Source organism: Temnothorax longispinosus, chromosome 11 (genome assembly GCF_030848805.1).
Source record: "Temnothorax longispinosus isolate EJ_2023e chromosome 11, Tlon_JGU_v1, whole genome shotgun sequence".
Taxonomy (NCBI): domain Eukaryota; kingdom Metazoa; phylum Arthropoda; class Insecta; order Hymenoptera; family Formicidae; genus Temnothorax; species Temnothorax longispinosus.
This window is the reverse complement of record NC_092368.1, coordinates 261,450-277,060: the sequence shown is the minus strand read 5'-3', so window position 1 is coordinate 277,060 and position 15,611 is coordinate 261,450. Positions and strand designations below refer to the sequence as shown.

Below are 15,611 nucleotides of genomic sequence, written 5' to 3'. Positions count from 1 at the left end.
GTACTCTCAATGTATTTCACTTACAATTAGATGAATCAAATTTTTGTTCCGAGGATCTCTCTCTCTCTCTCTCTCTCTCTCTCTCTCTTCTATATATATATATATATATATATATATATATATATATATATATATCTAATCCGCACAGGGTATCACGCCCAGCTCGTATTTTCCAGGACAGTCGTTCTCCATGCACCTGCACGTTATGAGCGTTAAGGCGAGCCCGTCGTTATGCGGGGCAGCCTGTACAAATAGCCCTCTCTTCTCTCCCTCCGTCTTTCTTTCCATTTTTTTTTACATCCCGCCTCTCCCTATTTTTTACTAGGGACGCATAACTCAGGGCGTGCGACGCGCCGCTAATATCCATCGGTTTTATACACGCGTCGCTCGCCTTTAATGCTCGGTCAGGAAAAATGGAAGTGTCGCGTAAAAGAAGGATATCGCCGCCGTTAAATCCGCGACCCTGTTTATTGGTTAATATACACCGGCGGTCCGCGATGCAGGAATAAAGCATCCTCGACCGATGTTCTCCCGTCTCGTGGGATAACTTTCTCATTTATCTCAACTCCGGCGATTTCGTTTTACATATTTGTATGTGCTGCAGCTGTCAGATACGCACGATTTTAAATACAATAGTTAATAGCATATAAATCAGAGTGTCAGTAACATTCCACGCGCCGTCGCTCTTATCGGCTTCGCCGGATTTTTCGTCAACAACGTGACAGAGGCCTAATGAAAGGAGGAATTACGCGTAAGAAGCGCGGGATAAAAAACACGCGGTAATTCCCTCGCGCAAACGTCGCGATAGGACGGCGAAGGGAAAAGGATGAGAGAAACGGAGAAAGAGAGAGAGAGAGAATAAAAGAAAAGATCTAAAAGGCACCCTCTCGTGCTTGAATACGGCAAATCCCATCTTACGTCAAGAAGAAATAGCGACGCTACGAGCGCGCGGTTACGACGCGGAAATACATGGACGTCAAAGGCTCACGAAGGAAGGGCTAAAGACGCGTCGCGTCGCTACTGGCAGCTACTTGGAGGCTGCACGCGGAAAACCGACACCGGTCGACGCCGTGCTCGTACATGTTCTTTTTCAGTACGTTCCAGGAGAACGTCGCGCAGCGGCTTCTCTGAATTCACCCCGGGCAGATTACAGTCGACGCTGAAAGCGCAAAGCGCGAGGCGACCCGATAAAAAGAGGGGGAGAATTTCCAAGATCGCAGCCCTACCTCCTTTTCAACCCCTTCGCGTTTTCTTCTTTTGTCCGCTGTAACCATCGCGACGACTGCTCGCGAGAAAAACCGCGGAAGCCACGTCAATACCGGCCGTTTCCGCGTCAACGTGACAACGGAAATTTGATCGCGTTACCTTCCGTTTCGCGGGTCCACATTTCAGTAGCTAAATTTAGAACAGTTAGATAGATTAAAATGACTTTGTAACCAAAAAATTGACTTCGTAAATTTTTATTAGAAAAACAAAAGTTTATAAAAATATAAGTATTTCTAAAATATGAGTTTTGGAGGATTCTTACATTTTCAAAAGTCAAGTCGAAAATGATAAATACTCTTTGCAACGTTTTCTTATAAAATCAAATGTTTTCATACGCCTTCGAAATTAATCAATCTTTTGACGCAATCTCTTTGTTTTGTGCAAAGAAATAATATTCTGTAATTTGCTCGTCCTAATAAAAACCATGAATTTTAATTAATGACAGAAATTTATCTGAAGAATTTGCTACATTTAAGTAATAAAAAACGCAATATAATATTACAAAAGAAAAAGAATAATTAACAGATTATAGAATCTGACGAAAAAGACAGAGAGAGAGAAAGAGAGAGAGAGAGAGAGAGAGAGAGAGAGAACGGGAGAGGGAGGAATGTACCTAAAATCGCTGAATTTATCCCTGTGATTTTATTTCTTAGAAGGCTCACTTAACTGGAATTCTCTCTGATTAGGCAACCAAGATAGCTTGCATTATCTTGTTAGAAATATATTTGTAAGAATTAATCGCGAAAAAAGGATAAGTCAGCCAGTTGGTGTCGAAAGTATAGATAGATTTTGTAAATTCTTCCAACATTATTATCGTTTAATCCTTGATATTGCACCTTCTTGATTATCTAAGTAGAAAAATTTCAATATCAGATTGTGTACATTCGTGATTATGTATGATTAAGCACGCAAGTAAGATTGCGGCGGTTATTGGTGAATCGAAAGTTTTCGATCTACTACTATACGCACTTGTCAAACTATTTCTCTCTCTCTCTCTCTATCTCTCTCTATCTGTCTCTCTCCAAGCTTCCTCCTTCGCTCATTCCGCGGTAACTCGGGAGCTTTGCTTAAGCTAAGCTTAAATAAGCAAACTGTCGCGTAGGTAGCTTCGGCCAACGTTCCCCCGCCCTCTTCATCAACTCCGTCCGAGCTCCGCAACTTTTTGGCGGGTAGTCTACGCTAACTGCCGAGTTAACTCACGAGGAATATTGCCGTAAGTCGTCAGCGAAGAAGCTACGAATTCCCTAATAACGTCTTGACTGCCCGTTAAAACCGAAGGTAAATAAGTTTCGCGACTACCGGAAACTTGGGAATGGTCGGGTGTCCAACTTGAAAAAAGTCCTCAATTGTTTTGCCAAAAGGAAAAATTTCGCGCGGCGTACTTTTTATTTTCATGATAATTTATTTAAAAAATGATGCGTTCGATAGCATGGTTAAAATTTGATTTGATCGGCAATATCGGCAATATCGCATTAAATTAACATTGCTCCTCTGAAATAATATCCAATTCTTGTTAGTTTAAGCTTTAAATTGCGTTACATTATTAAGGATTTAAATTTTTAATTGTGTTCCGAGTAAAGTAATGTGATTACGTTAATCATTAAATCGATCTGTTCTCTTAACCATGCTAGGAAGTTTTTATTAAGATAAATTGATATACTATGTATATATAAAGTGGCACCGATTAACGCTTCTCCGCTGTCTTCATTAGCTCCATTCGCAATTAAGAACTCTGCGGAAAGTCGGCGCCAAGTATTGGATTATATTAGCGCGTGCTGCGGTGAGATAGTGAATAAAGGGAAGATTTGAGTCACGATATTACCTACAGAAAAGTCTATTAAAATGAAGAAACAATATTATTCCATAATCAACAACTGGTAACATCCAATTTTTGCGATATTGCAGTCAGTAGTACTTTCATTAAACTCATAAATATCTTACACACAAATTATTATTGATTAATTACACACAAAAGCTAAGAAAATTGACTATATAAGGAGGTTGTATGAAAGAAAGACTAAAACGATGGATTAATAATAGTGTAATATTTTTTTTCCATTTTATTAATTTTATGAAGAGCATCATCGAAGAGAGAATTACAAGTTTAGTGCATGACAATAAAAAGATAACATTTTGCCGAACTGTGCATTCGCACACGAACTCGATGCCTCTAAAATATTTCGCTTATTTAACGAAATACATTGACGCTCGCCATTTCGTTATTTCGCGGGAATTTTCTGCGCTATCACCCGACAGGAAAATCGAGAAAGCCGCGGAATAATCACGGAAATGCCGATAGAATCGCCGAACATGCGTCGATCCAATAATACCGCGATGCCCGGGGGAACGTGGAAAAGCTCTTGGACGACATCGTTCGGCCATCGTTGCGAGCGTGTTTCCGCAAAACCGGAAGCTGAGGCCCTCGCGGTAAGATTTGTAGGATGCTCCAAGCTCCGATCTCGGTTCTAAGTGTCCTTCCTTGTACAGCCAGAATTCTAATGGCGCGCAGCCCTTAGCGTCCCTTATGTACGTATAATATCAATAGATATGTGTATATAATATACGAGACGGGCGTATAATATTCCGAAAGAATAAATTTTCTTCTTTGAATCCCCAGGACGACGTTCTCCTGAAACAAAAGAAGGCGTGTTCACGGATTTAATTAAATATCGACGCGATCTTCAAAGTACCGTTATGAAAAGATTCCGAGGGATAATCATCTGCGCCATTAGCAGAAGGGCGTATTATTGCATTTATCTCTGGAATTCACGACGCGGGATTGCGTCGGATTGCGAAAGAGATATAAAAATGATCGCGTTCACGTGTTACGCGTACAACGGTTTCCTCTTCCTTCCTCTATGTCGGTATCGAATGGAAAGCGCGATATGATCACGGCGTGTGTAAGTAATGGGCGCATTACTGTACTCTCCACTAAGCTCCGCGCGCGGTGAGGATTATAAACGCCTGGTGTATTGCATGTGCCGTACATAAATGATGCACGCGGCATGCACGCCACTCAAGCTATGCCCGCGGTCAGAATAGCCTGAAATATTTAATGGCCGCGTGATTATTTCGCAGCGGATTTTACCACGCCGCGGCGCCGGCGCCACGCGAAAGTATAAATCGGTTTACAGCTTATTAAATCTGGCTTTACATCCGCCATCTATCTCGGACCCGGACGTCGTTTCGCTGTCCCTTCTCCTCGGTTCCGGTTGCCGCGATGCCGACGCGAACGATCTCTGTGAACCTGCAATTTTTATGATCGATAGCGTGTTACATGGATTCTTCTTCTGGCGAACGTCTACCTACTGTGCCTCGTTAAGTTCAACGTTTGCCCTCGTATGCGTGAATAAGCACCTCCAATTTCACGTCGGCGAATCCACGCGAATTTAACGAATTCGATGATTTATTAGAAATATACGTATCAAGACTATCAAGAGTATGAGCTGAAACTTTGCTGTGTGCATTCACTGAACGCACAAAATACTCGATACATATTATTTTTATTGCTACTAAAAGATATATAGAAAATATATATTATTTAAATAAATCGTAATCGAGAGAGAGAGAGAGAGAGAGAGAGAGAGAGAGAGAGAGAGAGAGAAAGAGAGATAAAACATTAATGCGTTTCGTGTTTTTTTTTCCAGCGACTTATATCGGAAATAACATCTTGAGGAAGATGCACATTCAATAACACACCTGTTTATGTAATAAGTGACCATCCACCATCGCATTAAAAGGCTGCGGAGCACGTAAAGGCGGCTAGTAAACGCGTGATGTGGCAACCAACTAGGTGCAATTTAAAAAATCGAAGACAGTGTTTCTCCATTAATGGAGGAACACATCCTCCAGCAGTTTTGCGAAAAATCAAGAAGAGCGTACGTATATCGAAATAGCTCGAGGGCTAAGCGGGACAACATCGCGAGGACTTCCCCGAGATAATATTGTCTTTGCGGTCCTCGCCGAGCTTAGTGACTTCGATGCCGGGTTTAAGAACCGAGCACACAACCGAAGAACCTCGTGCTCCGGGTGTTTTCACCCGTAATATTTGAACTGCTTCGAGACCCCAACATCCCCGCAGCAAGCGCGCGCGGATTGCCCTGTACTTAGAAGACCAATAAAAATACCGACTACATCCTCGCGCACGCAACGGTTACGACCGTACGCGAGCATTTCGACATTTGTTGAAAGGCTTGTAATTGGACGTTTAACGCGTTATTGGTACCGTATTATCGTATCGTGTCATACTGTTCACATAGACAATTTCGTATCTTGTTTTCTATGCGGAATTGTATACTATTACGCACACAAAATAATAGATTATTAATTATCTCTCTCTCATTCTCCTCCTCTCTTTCTCTTTCTCTCTTTTAACCTTTAATAACATCAATTTCGCAATTACGATTCAAATGGAAGTTCGATTTGAATGTATATAGTTTCATCGGCCGATTGCTCTCCTGTTGTTTAAAACGTCTATTTATATATGACAATTAGCGCGCGGTCACGTGATCCTGTTGTTAATTGTAAGCGCATACCTATCCCGTGAATAGCCCAAGCCTATTAATCGATCGGGGTTGCAATGACCGAACGGAAGTTTCGTCTAGCCGCAACCCAGCCTGGTTAGGGTTCGATTGGTACGTGATTAAGCCTAATCGTGAAACTTGAATCGCGGCTCGGCCGTTCGTTGCGACTTAAAGCTCCTTTAATGACGGAAGAGGAGAAATTACGCGCTCCAACATCGGCATCTGATGCACCGATGTGGGTTAACGAGCGCGAAGCGCGAGGCGCGAGGCGCAAGGAGGTATCGCGCTTCGGATCTGAAAACTACGGAAGAGCAATTCGAGAGGGTAAAAGTTATGGGCTCCGTGGGATCTCCTTCCGTGGATTTCGCGGGATCAACGATGTGCCGTGCATCGAACTCGCTTGGGAGCTCCCGCGGCGAAGATCGCGCGGCTTGTTCGAGCAAGAAGAAGTCCTCTAACCGCTATCTCTCTTCAGCGAGATCGTGGCGTCGCGATAGCTACACCACCAACCAGTCGCGGTGACAATTCGCGGCTAAATCCCAAGGATTTTGCTTCAGGATGAAAAAAAGAAAGCGCGTGAATCGTGGAAACAGTTGTCTCAAACCACATTTTCACCGTGGCGCGCCGTTAACGTAGCACGGAATTATCACTTTGTTTTCCAGATATCAAGATCTGAATAGTTGCTCAGGAACTCTAGCGACTGTTGTCAATAATGAAAATAATAAAAACAGAAATAAAATGCAAGTTTTTGCTTCCACGGGTTTTTTCACAATTTTTCTGCTTTTTCCTGTTAACGATAGATTTGATCCAGTTATAAGAATTTTTATGCAAATGCCAATTTTGCTTTAATAAAATGCGATTTAAAAATATTATATCGTTTTCAAGTGACTCTGCGTTTTATTTCCGTCCGTGCTTACAACGGCCGCGTCCGTCTCGCGCGACAAATCCCCGATCGACTGTTCGAATCACGTCCCCCGTAATTTTGCTAATTACTCAGGGGTTATCTCGTTCGCTCGCAAGAAGGTGCCGGCGCGGCACGGCGCGGCGCGGCGCGGCGCGCGTCATCCGACCGATCGATCAATAACGCAAAACGCATGTCGAAAGCGGGGATCCTCGAACCGGACCCTCTATCGCGCACGGCGGCAGCAGTAGATTCGCGATAACTCCGAACATGCAATTACCGTCGAAGTGGATTTCGACTCATCCCCCTCATCCCTTTCTCCACCTCCACCTCTGCCTCTCGCACTCTTCCTACGCTATCCATACGTTCGAGGGTGGAATGTACCGAGCACTTCACTCGTCGACGGGCTCTTTGGCTCGTAGATTCGAATTCAAATTTGCGAAAGCCTCCCTATCCCCACTTCGGCCGGTGTTCTCTTACGGCCGGGCCCCCGCAATACCAATGATGCCAATCGCATCCGTCTGCGGCCCAACCGATCGGAAATAATTGTCGACCTTCCGTGCGCTTTCCGCTGCTTTGGCGAAGAGAGTTTTACGCGCGTCACAAATTTTCGACGTCTACATGTTCAATTAAAGGGCGATGTTAATTAAAATATATTGACACGGCGGCGCCGTCGGAGCGATCAATTAATTAAATTTTATCAATGGCGCGTATTTGCGATTATAATGCGGCTCTTGACTGCACGCGCGATCGAATGAGGATCGAAAACAACGTTGATCCGCGCAGCGATGCGTAATTATTTTTTGCTTCATCCATTTCGATGTCGTTATTTACAACTGTGATTTCGATTTTTTTCAAATTAGAGCTAAATAACTCTGTTTAAAATAATATTCTGTAAAAAATCCCTGCGCTACGCTCTGGATACATACCCAGAATATCAATCGAGAAGTTACTGCAACAAGTCCACAAATAGCTATTATTTTGTGGAGTTGTAGACAGAATGTAATGGAATTAAACGCTATTTTTATTATATAGTGCAAAAAGAATATATTATATATTTGTATTTATAAACTAGTAAGAGGCAAATATCGTAGGGGAGAACCGAGAAACTTATAACCGAATTATATTTGACGTTTCGCCGAAGATCTCGTTTTAATTTAGCACAGGAAACTCGATACGATCTCCTAATCGACATGAGCCGCGCTTACGAGATTCGGGAAAGCTTTACGGCTGACGAGGTGCCGCACTTGAGACCACCCTGGTCTAACCTTTAGTACTCTTTCCATAAAGCAAGCATGCTCTTCCATACGGCGGTGTTATGGAGAGAACTTCGAACTCTGCGACGGGTCAAAGTACGTCGTTTCCGCTCCCTTTCTCCGACACGGCTCCCACGGTGCACGGAGGGCGTTGACGACCGAAGCGGGAGAGGTATGCACTCTGACGCTTACCTGGCTACGTCCGCTCTTAGCTACATTTGCCTTTAAAACTGTCGAAAATTTACGGTCCCTGCCTTGCGCCTTGTGCGCCACTGGCGCATGTTTATTGCAAAACTTCCCCCAACCAGGGGCCGAGTAATACTCGTTAGGATGGCGAAAACATTTACGGAATAGAAAGTGAGATACGTTAATGAAGGACAGGTAGGTACTCGTTAAACTGAAACTCCGCCGGTGGAGAATTTTAATGCTGGAAGAGGAGAAGGCAAGTGGGAGGAAGGCAAAGGGCATGAGATTAGGCGGATTATTTTTGCGGAAAACGCAGCCGCGGCACGACTATAATTTCGAGGAATTAAAATTTCACTTGTACTCTCCTCCAGCGTTTCATAATTATACTTTACGTCTATTTTACGTAAGCGAAAGTATATCTCGGAAAAAGCTCAACATTCATTTTTTTTGTTTATCAGCATCAACATTAACCTTTGTTATTCGCCCGTGGATTTGTCTGCGTCGAGGAACCACGAAATAAATGGGATTAGCCAAATTACAAAACACTGGTATTTTCACCCTGAACTGGTTCGTATTTGGAAAGTGAGCAACGCGAAGCGAATGGAGCTCGCTTCTCCGCAATTCTGATTGTTTACGTTCCTCGACGAGACTATCCACGACGTAGGTTTCCAAGCAGCGGCGCGATACAAACAATTTTCTTCACCAATTCTTCCCGTTCCCTTCCCTCACGATTTTCCATTTCGAATCTTCGATGGAATCGCGCGACGGAGCGTCCCGCGATCCCGCATTCAAAGCGCAGCAACGAGACCGTTACTGGAAACTGGAATCGTACTTGTTGAGTCGCTTAATAGGGCCTAAGGAATAAGGCACATCGCGTAGGAAAGTTGCCTCTAGCAATTTTTCACTCGGCTAAGTCCCCGAAACTCCATTCGATTCCAGATTGCTCGACTTGTTCCAAGTTCTCCGCCGCAGCGGCAACGGCGCGGCGGCGGCCGGCTGGTGCCTTAAGAATCCGACCGACATCCCCAACGACAGCCGCACCTCCTCGCTCTCCTTCGCCGGCACGGCGTGGCGTATGAATATACGTAAGGCGTTAAAATGCGACATCGCAGCGCGAGTATACGATGTTCCTTGATGAAAACTTTCATCGCAGCTCGTTCCCGACGATTCTTACAAACTTATTCTCTCCTCGGAAGATTCGACGCCTCTGTACGAACTTTGGTTCATGAGGTAAGGATGGAGGAGAAGGGGTTGCCGCAGCGATTATGCCACGAGGCTATATTCTTTTCGCTCACTTCGGGTTACTTCGGTAAAATATTTGTGAGGCTTTTGAGATTTATTCCGTGTGACAATTAGGAAAGAGTGAATATAGCATTATAGTCGAGCACACGTACATCAATGTAGGGGAAATTAATTTAATGTTAAGTAGCAGCGGTTGATGCAACGCAAAACGCACGATTAATAGGTAATCAAATTCGAGACATGTGATGCGTACCTATTTCAATTATAGCGTTTGATACGAGCTGCCAATAAACCGTAATATCACGACTGTATCAAATCAAAGCCAAATCGAATTATGCGCGTTGAAGACGCTAATTTGATACCATCGATGGAACGTGAAATGCGCCATCGTAACGCTTCGGTAGCCGAAGTTGGGGATACGATACGTACTCGCCAAACTTGTCGTAAGGATCATATCAGATTCGATTTGTGCGCATTTAAGTTTCAAATCCCATTGCGGTAATTGACGTGGAAAACTCACGTTTCGCAGAGTGACACGATGAAATATTTATTCGAGCGGGCGGGCCAACAAGCTGAAAACGCGTTCGCAAAGCCGGGCCCGTATGTAGTAACGAACGCGTAATTGCGTGCACCGACCCTCGTAATTAAGCTCACCGAAGTACTCGACTCTTGATTATCACGAGGATTAGTCTGATGAGTCTGACCGTTTCATTTCACAACCCAAGTCAAACGCGGCTACATTGACAGGGCTGATGTCGCTCCTTGGATCCGGATGCGGGTAATCCAGGCGTATTGTGGGCACAATGCGTCCTTGCTAATTGATCGTAAAGATGTGTAGGACAGTATTAATACACCGAATAATCGATCGCTTTGTTGCACAGTTGAAATCGGATTATTATTAAACGGCATTACCGAAGTAGATTACTATAAGTATTTCCGAGAGCTGTTTGTAATGTATAAATCGGTATAGAAACAGAAGAGGAACGAGAACAATAATGCTTTTGAGGAAACGTAGCGTAGAATTAATTGCATTTATTGATTACAACGGGTACTCCAATAACACATCGAGATCGAGATATAATTTTATTATATCTTGATTACATCATTGTTTTCAAAATGGCCATCCATTAAATTTATGAGAGTATAACTGATTGTGAGTATAATTAACTCTCGTATATAATCTCTCCTGTGCAATGTATTAACAGTGAAAGGACGCTGTGGATTGCTTTGACCGAGATAATCTTGCAATTCCTATCGCTCTTACCATCTCGTTTTACCTCCTTATTATATAATTCTATATAATTACACATATAAACGATTAAGATAAATTTTATTTATATAAAAGCGTGTTATAATTCCCTTTCAGTGAATGAGACATGAGAAGATTCTGTCGCACACAGTAAACGGACATTTAGTTTCAAATAGTTGTATGTAGCACTGAAACGAATAAAGTATACGTGTCGTATAAATTTAGCTGGCTTTGAAATGCTTTTCGATGGTCAGTTTCGCCTTCGCTCGGCGGAAATTCGAAATTATTTAGGAAATTAGTCATAAATCACCGTTAATTCTGGAAGAAACGTTCGTGGTTCTTACCGCGTTTCTCGATCACGTCGGCAATATTCCCGTTTATCGCGCGAATTAGTCGGATGAAACTGACCGTTTCGAAGCTCGCGTCGAACGCAGTCACGTAGATCGCGCGCCTTCGTATATCCGATAGCAAAAAGCCGGGGGTGGATGTCTGGGTGCTAGCTGATACCAGCTAGCAGGGAGCATGTTGAAAGCATTAGGAAGTTTCTTGCGGCCCTCCCCGGTAGAAATTAGAGGCAATCATTCTCGGCTTAACCGATGCACGGTTCGAACGGTTTTGCTCGCAGCCTACCCCTCTCGAAGAAGGACGGGGATCGTCCTTCTAATAACAGACAAGACCCTTGCACCACCGGTTGCGAGACACTGCGATTGTTTTGCGAATGCTGCGCGATAACATTCCGTGAAATATAAGGCATTATCATCGATTTCCTGAAATTGCCAATACTCTGTGGAATTCGTGGAATATAGTATCTGCATATATAATTATGTTGTTGTAAGGATATCGACAATTTTATGAATTATGTTCATATTTTTATAACAACGTTAATATTATTAAGCTTAGGAATTTTCTTGAATACATTTTTATAATAGATGTACGCGACTGTAATGAATAAAATGTAAATAGAAGGTAAAATGGGGTTTTGACGATTTGAACAATTTAAGCGATTTGCTACGGATAGAAATGCATGCACGTGGAATTATTAGTTAAAAGCGCGAAGGTCTTTTGATTGTAAAACTGCCATTCTTTAGCGATTTGTTCTTTCTTCTTTCTTTATGCGGTCTTGTAATGTATTCGGAAACGTTCTATTTAAATATCTTCTGCTAGTTACGTATGCCAAGTTCATCCAACTAAAGACCCCGATTTCTTCTTAATTGAATACAATTCCACTCGCAGAAATCTGTGTGCACGCCTTCTCTAAACTTCCTCTGTATTAAATTACGCTCGCTTCAAGTCGTCGAAATAGTTTTACTTTGAGAAGTTTTTGTATGTTCTCATGTTCGTCGCAATCATTTTTTGCGTAACATTTAAAATCAAATTTACGCATTCATATTTTAGAGAGAAACATGAATGGAAATAAGTAATTTATTTTAATTACGTTTAATAATATAGCTTTATGTATTTAGTATACAGTGCTACAATTAGGGATTGATTAACGATAAGAAGAACTCGTGACGAGAAAATCAAATTTTCCGAATGTTCATTGTGTAACTTCACGATGACCTTCACGATTTTCCTGATATATTTCAAATTAATGAATTATAATTACAAAGTTTGCAATAACATAACTCTCGGCACTCTCGCTTAATTAGACTTATCATCTTTTTTACATCGGCATGCACGAAATATACATTTCGAGAAGGATTTTTCGGATCGCACATTTTCGGTCGAGAGTATACCGTTGAATAATGATTCGTGTTATGGTTCTCGAAGTGTCCAGCGCGGCGAACGCGTCTCACGGCGACGGCGACGCAATGTCGTAACATCACGGTGACGCTGAGGCAACGCGAGAACGACCAAAACGGACGAGCCGGAAATAAATGCCCGGCGCGGTGCACCTCGTCACTGAGGCAGATTACTAAGGTAGACCCGTCGGATGTGGAGCGCGAGCTAAATGTGTGCGGCCATGTTCGCCTGTTACTCGCTCCGGAAACGTGGAAAGCGTGAAAGATCGCTTCCCCGCGCAAAAGTACTTTCCATTTAATCACGCGGCGGACTACCTGGTAGGTAGGAAGGTAGGTACGTCTGGCACGGAGGCGTGGCGTTAATTGAATTAGAGAATGGAATTAAGTTAACAATTTCGCGTCCGAATGGCCTGACTTCTACGACCGTGGCGATTATCTGTAACCGACTCGCCGCGCCGTGCCGCGCCGCGCCGTCGCCATCGTACGCCTGAGGTAGCCCCGTATTCATACTACTCGCCGCCGTACATTCGCAGCCGTATCTTCTTCGTCCGCCCAGCCGGTGGCGCGGGGGACTGATATTAAATAATCCGATAGCGCGTATTTTTAACGTGCTGCTGCGAAGAATAGCGACACGTCGAAGATGTACGTACCGCTGCAGAGCACTTACGTTGATGAAATTACATTTGGAATTCCGCTGAAACTTCTCGGCGCAGCACAATTGTACGCGGCGATCTCATATACGCGCGTAACGAAACGCGTATAATATAAATTATTCTCGTATGCTGAATCACCTGCGTTTTCCCATTCCTCCTCCGTCTCTGCCTGCCGATCGACTTCATTCCCTTTTAATTACCTACATACATCGCCTGGCGTAAAATATTCTCGAATAGCGGCATGTCAAGAATAGCGGATTGTCAAGGCTCCGCGATACACTTGACGCTTCGTCACGCTTAATGACTCTTATCGCTCACGATCTGAAAGATATCGCGGCGAGAAATAAATGTTGTAACCACGTGGAGTTTTCTATGTCCTACGTGACTGTCAATTAGAGCCACATGAATAAATGATCGCGGGCAATGCAAGCGCGATCGCGTTATAGCCACAGCCGATTAATAGATATAATTTTCGATATCGCATACGTCGTAAATTCTTGCATGTTAAACGTGCGTATTATCTTGTCATAAAATTACAACTGTGCTACACAAGAGGACGTACGGTAGCGCATGATGACGACAAAAGCTCATTATGTTCACTCCGGCAATTGCGGTTCGCCATAATGGAAAATTGCAGGCACACATCTCACATAACGTATTATCCATTTTATTCACGTACAGTTGAATGCAACTTGTAGGTTCCTCCGAGATTGTGTACTAATTAAAAATTAAGAACGGATATATGCTTTCTCGAGCGTATTTCGTTTCCTGTGTCGAATGAAAAGTTAAAAATAAATTCCGCAAACTTTTTAAACTTTCTATCAATATATCTACATACGTGATACGTGGTGTTTCGTGAACAAGTCGTATATTTTGTTCGTTAATATTCATTTTATTCAAGATTTTATTTCTCTCTTTAACCTATACACTCTCTACTCGCCTTTTACGATAGATGTTGTAAATATAACACATCACTTTAATTATACGTCAAATTAAATCAATGTGAAGCAGACCATATTAAGTAAGCAAATTATATCGCAGTACCATGACAATAGGTCGGTATATTTAAAGGATGACTTGCTACGATATCCATGATATACTATATAAGATTGATTTATTCCAAAGAACTGGCTGGGCAGTTCCCCATTGAATGTCGGAAATAATTTATTGAAACGTCCATCAAGTTGATTCGATACGTATGTATGAAAATCGAGCGGGCACAACGCGACGTCACAGCGCGGTTTCGCGGATATCAACGCGCGGATAAAATGTATATGTTATAGTGGACGCGTCGAACGCATAGCCGACGCGACACACGCGGGAGGGTCGCTGACGTTATGCCTATGCAAAACGAATCGTGACGTTATCTCCGACGATAGAATTAATTATTGGAAAGCGCCGAGCGGTCAATTATTCGCGGTTTTAATTAGCCCCTCCCCCCTCCCGTTTTAACTACGCCCGAGTGTTGTGTCGTTGCCAAATACAGTCTAACGCTATCGGTGCGTATAACAACGCGTCCGATAGTCGTACATCTGTCGCCGCGTCCCGCATTGTTCTCCGTTTATCGCGCGCGTTGTATGTACACTCGTCACGCGAGATACGTCGTCTCAAAACTAAAGCTATAATCTGTTGCGACTGGGGGGATTTAAAAGCGCGCGCGTCTGACTTAATCGGTGCGACGGAAACGGCGCGTTATTTTCGATGGGAAGCATACGACCGCGCTCGAAAACGAGATATTCTGTCAAAGGGTAGGCAACATTGGGCAGCAAGTTGCGCTGACGCGAATCGACTGTTATCGCGTGACCGTAATGGCGGAACAAAACTTTTTAACGGTTCGGCCGCTCTCACTGAATCCCGACGATCGTTGAATTCGCGCGGAATCCATATTTGACATGTTTTATTCGCAAAAAGCGGAAATATCAACGGATTCCACGCGTCCATGAATGAGAGAGAAAGAGAGGCAGTGTTCAGCGACTCGATTGGTACTCCAACCCGCGACATTGGGCGCAAAAAAATATCAGGCTTTCTTTTATTCTTCAAAAAAAATTGAGCTCAAAGAGATTCCCTTCGAAAATAATGTACGCCGAAAATAATCAGCACTCGCCGTTCCGACTGCTCGCTTCGCTGTTTAATCCTCGGCCGGCTTAATCGTCGATTTTTCTACGTTGCGGATCGCACTAAGGATTATATAATCGCGCGTAACGAGATGCAATTACGGCGGAAAGAAAGAAATAAAACGAAACCAACGTGCACAGACTGTATTTGAAACAAGTGGAATCGCTTATTGCAGTTACTATTCCGGCGTGCTGCAGCGGTGCACATATGGGAAATAAAATTGCCCCGACATCTTTGAATACGGATCGAGATGACCCTGTTTTGCCGAGGAAAAATAGAATAGTAAAGCCGGCGAAAGCAAACAGGCTGGCTCGTGGAATCACCGATATAACCCGTGTTGTGCCACTTGTATCGGTCAAACGGCAAACTCGTGGGTTCATTTGTCGAAACTTATATTTCCACGCTTAAGCGTTCGAACGCGTAACTTTTCCTTGGGTTACAGAATTCTTCCAAGAATTCTTCAAAGAATTTATAAATT

At 43.3% G+C, this 15,611-nt stretch overlaps 1 protein-coding gene and 1 long non-coding RNA gene across 4 annotated transcripts in view; one reads left to right on the top strand and one right to left on the bottom strand.

Moving 5' to 3' along the window:
• LOC139821681 (kin of IRRE-like protein 1) overlaps positions 1-15,611 on the top strand; it is a 347,436-nt gene that overhangs the window by 130,233 nt on the left and 201,592 nt on the right. The window lies entirely within an intron of this gene.
• Positions 3,322-15,611, bottom strand: part of LOC139821683 (uncharacterized) — a 119,976-nt gene continuing 107,686 nt past the window's right edge. The window contains exon 5 of the long non-coding RNA XR_011734314.1: positions 3,322-3,895. This is a non-coding gene — a long non-coding RNA (uncharacterized lncRNA). The remainder of the gene's footprint in view (positions 3,896-15,611) is intronic.